Genomic DNA, 13,520 nt, shown 5'->3' on the forward strand with positions numbered 1-13,520 from the left:
ATGTTATAAAATGAAGATCTGTTCTCATATAAGGAGTTTGTTCTTCATCTTGTCTTTTCATATTCATTTTCACTCCCATATAAAACTTTAAAGTTTTTATTTCTTTTAATGTCTTTTTAATAAATTTTTCAACATCGGGTTTTACTATTTCAATTGATTCAGCTATTGATGATGGACCGGGTTCTCCAAATTGAAAAATCCTTATTTTTATATGCCCTTTAAATGCCTCATCAGTGTTTTTAATATAATAGTCTTCCTTTACTTTAAACTCATTTTTCTTGTGTTTTTGTGATTGAAGATGTTGATTATAACTACTCTTCAAAACATCCTTTGAACAGATATCACAATGTTTTCTTTCCAACTCAAGAGGAGATATTTGATGAAATAGATTAAATGTGTGTTTGTTGGTTCGGAGGTGTTTTCTATAATGTTTATATTCGTGATTACAAACATCGCAGCACGTTGTATTCACCATATTTATAGAATAAAACTTTGCTTGAACTAAAATTTTCTTGATGAAAATTTCGTTTAATTTATAGGTGAATCTGTGCTTAAAAACATTTTATCCTCCAACTTTTTCACTTAATAAATACAATGTTTCAAGACACAAAGACAAGTTTCAATCAATCTCTTCATCTGTTAAAGATACTGAGAAATATGTCAAGGATGTAAAATTGAACAAAGATAAATATAACAACTATTGGATAAAAACTATTATGGTAAATAATATGAGTTCTTCAATTTCCTTCAGTGGAAGGGCTTTTAGTATACCTGGTAGAACATCAATTAAAGTATCTCTAACAAAAGTTTCTCCTCTCCTTCTAGTAATATATTCAAAACTAGAAAAAGCAATGAAACAAGAAAAAGTATCAAAGAACAAAAACCTTATGGATGAAGCTTTAGAAAGAAAAGATAAGACCATCTGTAATATGCAAGGAGAAATTTGTATTTTTTTCAACAACCCTAAAGATGTAAATCTTGATGAAATAAAGGATGTTAATATATCAGGTGAAATGACATTTCGTTCAATAGTAGTTAACGATAATTTTAAAATTACCTTTAATATAAAAAATGTTGTCGTTGAATCTGATAATGAAAAAGTATATCGATATCGATGGTAATATACAACTGAAAGTATAGATGAATTTCAGTTTAAGTAAAGTTTTACTTTATAAATATGCTAGACTTTCCTGATTCTCCATATGACAAATTTGAGAATTGTCCTGCGTGGTGAAAGACGGGGGATTAAACACAGAGTCAAAAGCCTATAAACAATGTATATTCTGTGATTATCTTCTAATTAATGATAATAAAAAATATAAAAAGGAAAATAATTCTTTTAGATTTACACCAAAAATGAATTACTTTACAAGATTGATTAGAGAAATGAATGTAAAGTATGAGGATGATAACACACCTTTCCTTACAAGGGAAGAAACTAAACGTATAAGAGAAATGTTCAAAGGATTGTTGTTGTATATTATTCATGGATGTAATTTTCAGGGAAATATCAACACAAGATATTGTATAAATAAAATAATGGATTATCTTGAAATTAAACCTGAACTTAGGATAAAATATAGAGTTTCTAAAAAAGCCAATAATAAATTAAATAACCTGTTTTTCAAATATATAAATGAATGATTTTTTACCTATTTGGGAAAATAAGATAAAATTTAACAACCATAAAAATCTCCCAAATTCATTAAGATGTCTCATAGTTGGTTCAAGTGGATGTGGAAAACCTGCTTACTTTAAAAATGCTCCTCACTCCCAACTTTTTAGATTATGATAATTTAATAATTTTCACAAAGTCGAGTTTTCAACCAGAGTATCAACTACTCTCACAAGGTTTTAATGCTGGTCTTCAAAAAGAAGATATAATAGGTTTATTTAAACGTCAAAAAACCTAAATGATTATAACATTGAAGATATAATTCAACTATTTTGTGATACACAGAGATGTAAAAAGAAATCAAATCTTATAACTTGTATTCTTAGTGATAATACGGATGATATACCGTCTCCCCAAGATTTGGATAAATCAAAAAAGAACCTCGTTATCTTTGATGATTGTGTTAATGAGAGAAACCAAACGGTAATGGACAGCTACTACACAAGAGGGAGACATTCTTCTTGTAATTGTATTTATCTTAGTCAATCGTACTTTCAACTTCCTCGCGTTCCATCAGAAACAATGCTAATACTTTTATTTTATTCAAGTTAAATTCAATAGATATCAATAATTTTTGGAGAGATAATTGTTCTACATTATGTAGTAAAAAGAAATTTGAGGATTATATGAAGCACACGACTGAAAAATATAAATATATTGTTGTGAAACAAGATGAGATATTAAGGGATATATTTTTTGTTTTATAAACAATTACATATATAAATGACAACTATTATTATAAATCTTGTGGGTAAATCTGCTTCTGGAAAAAACTTTCATAAATCAAGGTTCTTGTGTAGTACAAATGAGAATATTGTAAATTTACTTAAAAAACACCCCGTGATACGCATTGTATCAACAACAACTAGAGCAATAAGACCTGGAGAAGTAAAAGGTGAAGATTATCACTATATTTCAGTGGAGGAACATATGCGATTGAGGAATGAAGGACAAATATTTGAGGAGGTTTCTCTTGGTACAACAAAATATTCACATTGTAAGAGTGAGTTAAAGAAACTAAAATCTGGTGGTGTTGGGATATTAGAAACTAATCCAGAAGGAACGAGACAAATTATTAAATATCTGAGCGGAGTGAAGATTTTATCATTCGGTTTTGATGTTGATGAAGAAACTCAACACAAACGTATGAAAAGCAGAGATGCAAGGATTAGTGAAGAAGAAATTACAACTCGCATTAATGTTAATAAAGAATTTGATGAAATATTTAAAAGAAAAGGATTTATTTGAACACATCTACTTGAATGATGAAGAAAAGGAAAATTTCCCTGTTGATCTTTACAATTCATTAAATGATATTTTACAATAAATAAATGGATACAAAAGAAAGAGCAAGAAGATTTAAGGAACATCAAGAGTTGGTTTCAAAAGTTGTAAAACAACAGGAAGACATAAAGAAGAAACGCAGACAGAAACTAACGGGCTTAAGAAGCATTTGAAAAAAAACAAGAGAAATTTTTTAAACCACTTTTAAAGACTTCCCAAGAAAAAATGAAAGATGTTTCCACAGTTCCCACAGTAGAATATACTCCTAGAAAGCTTCAAATGTTAAAAGATTTCAGTCAAATGACGGAGGAAGAATTAGAGCATTTAGGAGAATTAGAATATGATGATGAAGGTTTATTTCAACAACTGGAAGAGATTAATCAACCCCTGATTATATTGTGAATGCTGTTCAAAACAATGAATATTCAGCGGATTCAAAAACCAAAGCAGGACTCATTCCAACAGAACAACCAGCAATATTTCATCTTGTTCAAGAAAAGGTATTGATATTTAATGATGAATTAAGGTTCTTAAGTTCTGCTCAACCCCTGTTAAACTAACTCCGAGATTAATGTTTCTTCTCACAAAAGATGGAAGACAAGGTTCAACTGTGAGGGATGAATCAAAGTATATTGATAAACCATTGGATATGGAAAATAATGATGATAGAGTATATATTGATTTGCTGAACACTCTAAATTATAAGGTTATTCTTTCTGGTAAAAGTAGGAAGAATGAGAAGGAGAAACACATTATTCAGGCTTTAAGTATCCTTGGTTCAGGTATTAGTTTTCTTCCAAATGACCCATCGCAATTAGTTAATAGACTGTTAGTGTTGTTCGGCAGTAAGAAGGCTGGAAATAACAATTGTTTTAATGAAGCATCAGCCATTTTAGACCAGTTGATGAACATGAAAATAATTAATAAATCTCAATATAAAGACATTTTAACTCATATTAAATAAGATGAGAAGCACAATCCTGAGTTTTAATTTCACAACAAGCGACCACACATCTTCATTCCCATACCCACTACAACTTGACACAACAAAAGAATATGAGGCATCTTTATTGTCCATGGAGACTTATAATACCTTATTTAATATAACCGAGAAAAATGACAAGTTTAGTTATAATCCGGGAAGTGGATACAAACGATAACAGTCTCAATTCGAGCATACGAGATTTCTCAAATATCTTCCGAAATTGCTCGTCCTTATGAAAGAACAGGGTGATGAACCAAAAAATATTGTTATAAACATTCAAAAACATACTTCAAAATCAACGATTAAAGTTAAAAATAACTACAAGGTTGATTTCACAATTAATAATTCATTTAGAGAGTTATTAGGTTTCTCCTCAAAAAAGATTGAAACTAATGGGACGTTTTACAGTGATAATGTCATTCAAATATCCTCAGGAATAAATTCGGTGTTAATTCACTGTGATTTGATTGATGGTGCTTATAATGATGGATTAAAAACAAATACAATATTTTCATTCAGCGCATACTCAACCCCAATTGGTTATAAATTCAATATGGAGCCTAAAAATTTGGTTTATCTACCTGTGTCAGGAAAAACCATACACAGAGTAAATTTTAGGATAACCGACCAAGATAATCGTGGTGATTTCTTTTAATGGAGAAGTTATATCCATCAGAATTCACCTACGTTGAAGTTTTTCAATAAATAAATACGATGGTTATTGTGAGGAAGCACGAGTTGGGAAAATATAAAATAATTACAGGGGATGGGATGTTCCTTTCCCCGTACTACAAGGGTGTGAAGGTATGTATCTTGGTAGAGGATACTATAAACCTCCAAGAGACAAAGGGGTGTTGGACATCAATTTAGAGGAGATGGGATAATTGATACTCTCATGGGTATTGGTTCAACTATTCTTAAACATAAAGACCTAATTGGTTCAACTGCTTCTGCTGTGGGAAATGTAGCAGGTGCTGTAAAGAGTATAAAAGATGCTCAGAAAGAATCTCATAAATTACAAGCAATAAAAGAAATTAAGAAAGGTAAAACTCAGTTGTCCCCCAAGAACGACAGAAAATAATTCAAATACTTGGATCAGGGTTTCAAAAGTTTTAACATCTTTTTTCCTAAATAAATACAAGTATGGAAGCAATTGATAGTATCTATGATTTGGATGATACTATTATTATCTCAAACTCCACTAAAAAGAAGATTACTTCAAGGTAAATGCAATAACTGGAACAGACTGGAATACAAATGGTACAAAAAGTTTTGAAATAAATAATCAACAAACCTATTTGAATCTCTCCGAAAGTTTCTTGTTGTGTAAATTTAAATTCACTAAGGTTGGGAATAACACAAACGCTACACTTGTAAATGATTTCTTCTGGAAAATGTTTGATAGTGTGCGATTGTATATTGGAACACAAGAAGTTGAAGCGGTTGATTATGTCTCTGCTGTATCTGAAATGATGAAATTTACACTCTATACATTCAGTGATAGAATGGGAAAGGGGTCTGTCGAAGGTTTTATTCCTGATATGTCAACGGGAACAAACACAGACCCTGGATATATTCAAAGGAAAGGAATGTATAATGATGATACAAAAGCAGAAAATAGTTTTACTGTGGCAGTTCCTCTTAAAGGTATATTTGGATTTTGTGATTATGATAAAGTTCTGTATGGTCTTAAAATTAGATTTCAACTACAAAGGAATGATAATGAAAATAGATTGCTTTTGGTGTTGGTAATGCTTTTGGTGATCAGAATAAATTTGTAATTGAGGAGATGAGTTGGTATATCAGTGAATATACTCCTAATCTTAAAACAGAAGAGATGTTGAATCGAAGACTTAACTCAAAAAAACCACTCAGTGTATCATACCTCAAAAGAAGATGTCAACACGTTAAACTCAATCAAACTACTTACACGTGGAATTTGGGTGTTCTGGAAGGAAAGCCACGATATCTGTGGATGATTTTTAAAAAGCCAGATGGTGATACTGCGACTGATAAGAATAATGCATTGAGTGATAATGCTAAGGTGAAACAACTTCGCGTTTCTCTAGATGGAACATTTTATCCACGAGATAGATTGGAAATTAATTGGGAAAAAAATGATTTTGCTGAAGCATACAAGTCTTACCAAAAGGTGTGTGAAAGTAATGGAAATAAAGAACCTATTTTGGATATGACAGCATTTAAAAGTTTGTATACAATCTATACGTTTGACCTAAGCGCTCAAAAAGAAACTATAAAGTCTAATCGAGTGGATACTTCCCTATACATTGAAAGAGGAGAGAGTGAAGAAGTTGATACATATTGTTTGCTTTTGGAAGAAACAGAATTGCAGATTAATACACAGATAATGGTGTGATGATTAGTCTCACATAATTTTTTGTTAAATAAATGAGTGGCAAAGTACCAACTGGGGTATATGTTAATCAAATCAATCTTCATAAACTATCATCTTGTGTTCAAAATCAAAAGCCTTGTACGATTAACGTTAATACAATTCAGAGAAAAGGAGCAGTAAGAATTGATGTTTTGCTCACAAGAGAACAGGTTAAAATCTTGAATGACACTGGCTCACTTAAAATTAAAATGACAAAACCAATGTTGAAAAAATATTCAATAAGAGAGACGAGTGGAGGATTTCTCCCATTTCTAATTCCTTTATTTGTTGGTTTAAGTGCGGTTGGAGCATTGACGGGTGGTATTTCAACAGCGGTCAAAACTGTCAACGAAAGGAAGGCTCAACTCCAGGCTCAAAAAGAATTGGAAAGACATAACAAAGAGTTGGAGAAACAAATTAGTGGAAGTGGTGTAATTGTAGATTTTGCTGAAAAACTTGAAGGTCTGCCTGATAAAGCGAGATTGTTAGTTGGAGATATGCTTTCTTCTATAGCACAAGCAGGTGTAAAATTAACGAAAAGAGGTAATGGATTATATCTTTCTAATAAATAAATGAGTATTGATGAGTGGTTGAAAGAATTTGGAAAGAATACAACATCAAATTTACAACTTGCCAAATATTGTAAGAAATTAAAAATTCATAATGTGGTTATTTGTATGAGAGATGAATTAACAAATGTGTCGAAACATACAAAGAATATTATTATGAACTTAGAAGATAATGATGGGAACGGTTCTCATTGGGTTTGTATTTTTAATAGTCAAGACAAATATTATTTTGATAGTTTTGGTCTTCCACCACCTGTTGAAGTCATAAAATTCTTACAGAATGGTGTTTATCAAACATTTCAAGTCCAAGAATTAAATTCCAAGTGTTGTGGTCAATTATGTCTATATGTGTTATTTCAACTCAACAAAAATAAAAAATTTTATGATATTATTTTTAATCTAATATAAATGACTTATGTTGGTAAAGATGGTTCTATCTTTGGTGTATCTCAAGAACTGGATATTGATTTATCAAATTATTACACAAAGGCACAGGCTGAACGACATAAATATAATATAAACAAAAATATTAACATGAAAAATGCTTATAAATTAAAAAATTATCCAAGCCCGACTGACGTTTAATGACTTGGTGAGATTAAGCGATTTATCACAATATATATACTTAAATAAAACGGCTGTGTATTCTAAAGATACAGAAGTGTTGATATTATCTCCAGGTCATACAGAATTCACAGTTCGAATTAAAATAAATTTTTATAAAGAAGGGCGTATCGTTTGTATGAGAATAGAACAATGGGGTATGATATGAATGATTTAGGGTATAATTGGTCATTTAAAATTAACCTCGAAGACCTGGAACAATTAAATCAGTCTCGTAAGGAAGAATATTATCCACTTGGTATCGAGAATGAGTTTTGTGGAGCCACGATTAGTAAACAACAAATAAAAGAATTTAATAAGGGTAAATATAATAATGGTTTTGCCCTTGTTTATCTCATGAAAACAGAAAAAACAGGATTATATATAATAAGTAAGGAAATACAAAATGATTTAACTATGGGAAGATGGGGAGGTGTTTAGGTGCATAATATTATTCTAACATATATTTCTAATACATAAATGACAGCAAGAAGGCTTCAAGAAAATTATCATTTCTGTGTCCAAGCATACCTTCAAGAAAAGGGTATTCGGTATTTTAATAAATATGTTCTACAACATAAGAATGAGGTATTTTCAATAAAGATTGGCATTATACTGATGTTGATAAACCAACAACTTTAGATTTAATTAGAATGTTAAATAATGAAAAAATTATAAGGTTAAGAAAAGGTAAGGCTCTTTTAGAAATTCAAAAGAAAATTTTATTGGTATCCTGTTGTAAAAAAGTTATTTTGGATACACGAATAACAAGAAATCCTGATGAATATATGTATAATATTCTATGGGGTGTAAACGATTCAAGTATAGTAAGGGATGAGGAAGGAGTTGAAGAAGAGAGGGAAGAGGAGGAAAAGGAGGAGGAGGAGAGAGAGAAGGAGGAAAGAGAGAAGAGAGAGAGGGAGGAAAGAGAGAGAATGAATAAATATCAAAATATGGAAACCAGTGAGATTCAAAAAAGAATAGAGGTATTAAAGAAATTAACTTATCTCACCAGGGAGGAATACAAAGAATTAAAAAGTCTATTTACAATACTTTCGACAAGACTATCGACATCGAGAAGACATGTATTTTTAATTCAAGTTTTTTCTTAAATAAATGGAGGAGAGAGTGAAGGCATTTCTAAGGATTCTTTATGTTTTAAAAATTAAGATTCAAATGTGCATGTTGGAAACTAAAAAGGTTTTTGCACTCTGCAGAAATTTTTCTCATAAATAAATGAGTTATTGTCTCAAATGTAAAAAGAAAACTAATACTAAAAATATTTCATATATTAAAAGTAAAAATAACAGGGTTATACAAAAAGGTATATGTTCGGTGTGTGGTTCAAAAAAAAAATCAATTTATCTCCAAACACAAACTCGGAGGAGATATACAAAAGTTTTTATCAGGAAGTAAATTTACAACTACTGGAATACCAGGGAATTACATCTTCCAGGGTATTCTTTCTGTGGTCCAGGCACAAACTTGGATAAAAGATTAGATGAGGCAGACAATCCTAAATCCTGGAGTAAACCAATCAATAGAGTTGATGAAGTGTGCATGAGACACGATATTGATTATGGGAATACCACAACGTTGGAAGAAAAGCATGAAGCCGATAGAGAAATGTTATATAATTTGTCTCTGATACAAAATCCAACCTTGAGAGAAAAAGTTGATAGGTTCATCGTGAAGAAGATGATTAGTGCTAAATTGAAACTTGGACTTGGAAATTCGAAAAACTTATAGGTTCTAGTGATGTCATTAAGACTGAAGAGCAATTAGCTGATGAATTACATAAACCAATATTCACAAAGTTTCAGAGAAGGAAAGTTTATTCCAAGGAAGTTGATTATATCTGGTCTGCTGATTTGATTGAACTCAATAATGATAAGGGGGTACACGTATGCTTTAACCGTTATTGATTTAATGGTAGATATGCGTGGGTTGTCCCTTTAAAAAACAAAACAGGTAATACTCTTGTGTTAGCTTTTCAACAGATATTTAATAAAAGTAAGAGAAAACCTAAGAAATTGTGGACTGATGAGGGTAGAGAGTTTTATAACAAGACATTTATGAATTTTTAAAAAATAACAGTATTACATTATACAGTACCTTTAATGAAGGGAAGGCAGTTGTTGTTGAACGTTTTAATCGTACCTTAAAAGAGAGACTATATAAAAATTCACACAACTCGGTTCACAACAATGGTTATCTTTTATTCAGGATATTGTGGATAAGTATAATGACACGATTCACACGTCAACGAATATGAAGCCATCAGAAACATTTACAAAATTAAAATATGAAAAAGAGATTAATGTCAGAAAACCTAAGTTCAAAGTTGGTGATATCGTAAGAATATATAGGTGGAAATCTCATTTTGAAAAGGGTTTTACTGAACGATGGACGAAAGAACTTTTTAAAATTGTTGATGTAATAGATACAGTTCCTTGGACTTATAAAATATATGATTTGGAAGGGGAAGAGATTTTAGGTTCATTTTATTCACAGGAATTACAAAAGACAATACTAAGCATATAATACACCTTTGTGGACACTAGAGGAACAAGTCCGAGGTGTATTACAGTATATAATGTGTGTCAAGGGGGACGTTCTTAGATCTGTGAACCCCAAACACAGAATCCTCAACTGAATAGTCAAGGCTTAACTTTTGTTTGTGTGTGTGTGTGCAATGGGAGCAATAGGTTGGCGCTTCACTCCCTCCTACTATACACCGTTGTGGACACTCGAGGGCCAAGTCCGAGGTGTATAACAGTATATAATGTGTGTCAAGGGGGACGTTCTTAGATCTGTGAACCCCAAACACAGAATCCTCAACTGAATAGTCAAGGCTTAACTTTTGTTTGTTGATGTGTATGTGTGTGTGTCCCAACCCTCACATTCAAAATCTCAACCCTAACCCTCACATTCAAAATCTCAACCCCAACTCAATCCTCGCCCAACACAATGTCTTTTTCAAAATGAGATTTCCACCTATATATATATATATTTTTACGTTTTTTTTTTTTCTTCTTCCAATTCTGTCTTTTAAGGCTTTCAGGTTTGATGACGTAGAAAGAGGGAGTAAGCCTGCACTTTCTTCCCAGAACGAACAATGTATATTTTTTGTTTTTTTTTCTCTTCTTCCAATTCTGTCTTTTAAGGCTTTCAGGTTTGATGACGTAGAAAGAGGGAGTAAGCCTGCACTTTCTTCCCAGAACTTTCTTGATCTTGCTCCCATCAAGCACCATCCGACAAAGAACTACATCGATAGGTTTAGATCCCAAAGAGTGATAGCAACTCCAAAAGTCTCCAAAATATAAATAAATAAAATAATAATAATAATAAATAAATAAATAAATAAATAAAAGCCCCCAAAAAGTTGCAAGTGTCCAACATAAACCCAAGTTTCGAAGTCTTCAAGGTATAACCACATTCGGCTTGAGTTTCCAAGATATGTATCACATTGTGAGTTATCAATCCAGAACCCACATTTCAAGTATTCAAAGTAAAACCAACTTACAAAGTCTCTTAAGGATAACTCATTTACTGATTTTTTCAAAATTTGTGAGTCTCCAAGGTAGGCCCCATATTTAGAACCATCTTGGCAAAACCCTTTTCCTGAGTCTCCAAGGTAGTTATTTAAACCATCAAGGCAGAACTCATTTACTGATTTTTTTCAAAATTTGTGAGTCTCCAAGGTAGGCCCCATATTTAGAACCATCTTGGCAGAACCCTTTTCCTGAGTCTCCAAGGTAGTTATTTAAACCATCAAGGCAGAACTCATTTACTGATTTTTTCAAAATTTGTGAGTCTCCAAGGTAGGCCCCATATTTAGAACCATCTTGGCAAAACCCTTTTCCTGAGTCTCCAAGGTAGTTATTTAAACCATCAAGGCAGAACTCATTTACTGATTTTTTCAAAATTTGTGAGTCTCCAAGGTAGGCCCCATATTTAGAACCATCTTGGCAGAACCCTTTTCCTGAGTCTCCAAGGTAGTTATTTAAACCATCAAGGCAGAACTCATTTACTGATTTTTTCAAAATTTGTGAGTCTCCAAGGTAGGCCCCATATTTAGAACCATCTTGGCAAAACCCTTTTCCTGAGTCTCCAAGGTAGTTATTTAAACCATCAAGGCAGAACTCATTTACTGATTTTTTCAAAATTTGTGAGTCTCCAAGGTAAAACTTGTATTCTGGCTCATCAAGGTATAACTTGTTCAGTGGGTATTGTCTTGATAACTCACAATGAGTACTATTGCTGTAAAACTCTTTTTCAGGATTTTGCTGGTCTCCAAGGTATAACTCTTGTGTTGGGTCATCAAGGACGAACTCGTTCTGTGGGTCTTGGTCGCTCATAAGGTCTTCAAACTAAGCCAACAATTTCGCCCCCAAGTTGTAGCAAAAGCAGTATTTTCATTTCGTATTTCAGACACAATTTCCTGTGAGAGAAAATAATAATGTATTAATTAAGTTATTTAATTATTAAATGAGTATGCTTCAATCAAAGTTTGAAAATAGGAAAATAAAAAATCTTACCTCAATAGATAAGAGGTTTGAATCCAGTTCATCAACTTGAAGGTTTAGTTCCATAGAAGACAGAGAGTTCCAAGGAACACTAAAGTCATCCCACTCAAGGTCTTCAACCAAGCCAACAATTTCCCCCCAAGTTGTAGCAAAAGCAGTATTTTCAGATACAATTTCCTGTGAGAGAAAATAATAATGTATTAATTAAGTTATTTAATTATTAAATGAGTATGCTTCAATCAAAGTTTGAAAATAGGAAAATAAAAAATCTTACCTCAATAGATAAGAGGTTTGAATCCAGTTCATCAACTTGAAGGTTTAGTTCCATAGAAGACAGAGAGTTTGAGACAAGCACACAGAACACCATTGCCAGCAAGAACAAATGTTTAAAATGGAGCCTGGGTTTGAAGCTTTTATAGAGAAAGACTGGTGGGTGTGGTTTCCTTTGGAAATTCCCTGGGCAAGCCTAGGCAAGCCTTCATTGGGAAATTTTTCAAAACCATAACATCCTGTAATTTTCTAGTGATTTCTTTGTGAGTCAGAGATGAACTGGAAATGATGTAAGAGTGGGCGGGGCTTAGCAAAAGTAGGCGGAGCTTAGGAAAAGTGGGCGTGGCTTAGAAAAAATACCTTATGAAAAGTGGGCGGAGCTTAGCAAAAGTGGGCGGAGCTTAGGAAAAGTGGGCGTGGCTTAGAAAAATTACCTTATGAAAAGTGGGCGGGGCTTAACAAAAGTGGGCGGGGCTTAAAGAAAAGTGGGCGGGGCTTAACAAAAATTACCTTATGAAAAGTGGGCGGGGCTTAACAAAAGTGGGCGGGGCTTAAAGAAAAATGGGCGGGGCTTAACAAAAAATAACCTGTGGCTCAGGAGGTGGTCAAACAAGAGCATTAAGAGAAGTTTATCATTTCGTAATGGCACAAATGGGGTATCTTAAAAAATATAAAGATTCAAATGTTTTGTTTGTCAATATTTTAGATGGGGATTATTGTGCAAAGAAAATTAAACTATTGAAGGAATTTGAGAATGAACAAATCTTTATAGGTTCAATGAGTGAGCTGTTCAACCCCCAGGTGTTCAATTCAATGAGGTTCAACCTCCAAGTTAAAAGGGGAGACAAATAAATATACCTTGGGATAAAAAGGGGGGTTTATTTTTAGGGAAAAAAATATAAATCGCTGAAAATCCCCCATTCATTTACATGGGGAAAAGTGAGCCAGAATCAGTATTCTTACCCTCCTGCCACTCGACGCCACGGACCGAGTGTTCGGCGCTATCCCAGCGCGGATAGGGGGGGACGTGGATGCCCAAAGTCGGGAGAGGGGAATGGCGGACGCTCCTTCCCGCCAGCAGGGTCTTGCAACTGCCCCACAAAAGACACCGCTGGCGGCCACCAGGACGAGCGAGCCGGAAGACGAGAGCAACCACGAAGCAAGTATATCCACCAAGCAAGAGCACCTATGAAACTGCTTCCCCCGTCTC

Source organism: Eptatretus burgeri, chromosome 9, assembly GCF_056783735.1.
Source record: "Eptatretus burgeri isolate ZD-2024b chromosome 9, Ebu_testis_v1, whole genome shotgun sequence".
NCBI classification, from domain to species: Eukaryota; Metazoa; Chordata; class Myxini; order Myxiniformes; family Myxinidae; genus Eptatretus; species Eptatretus burgeri.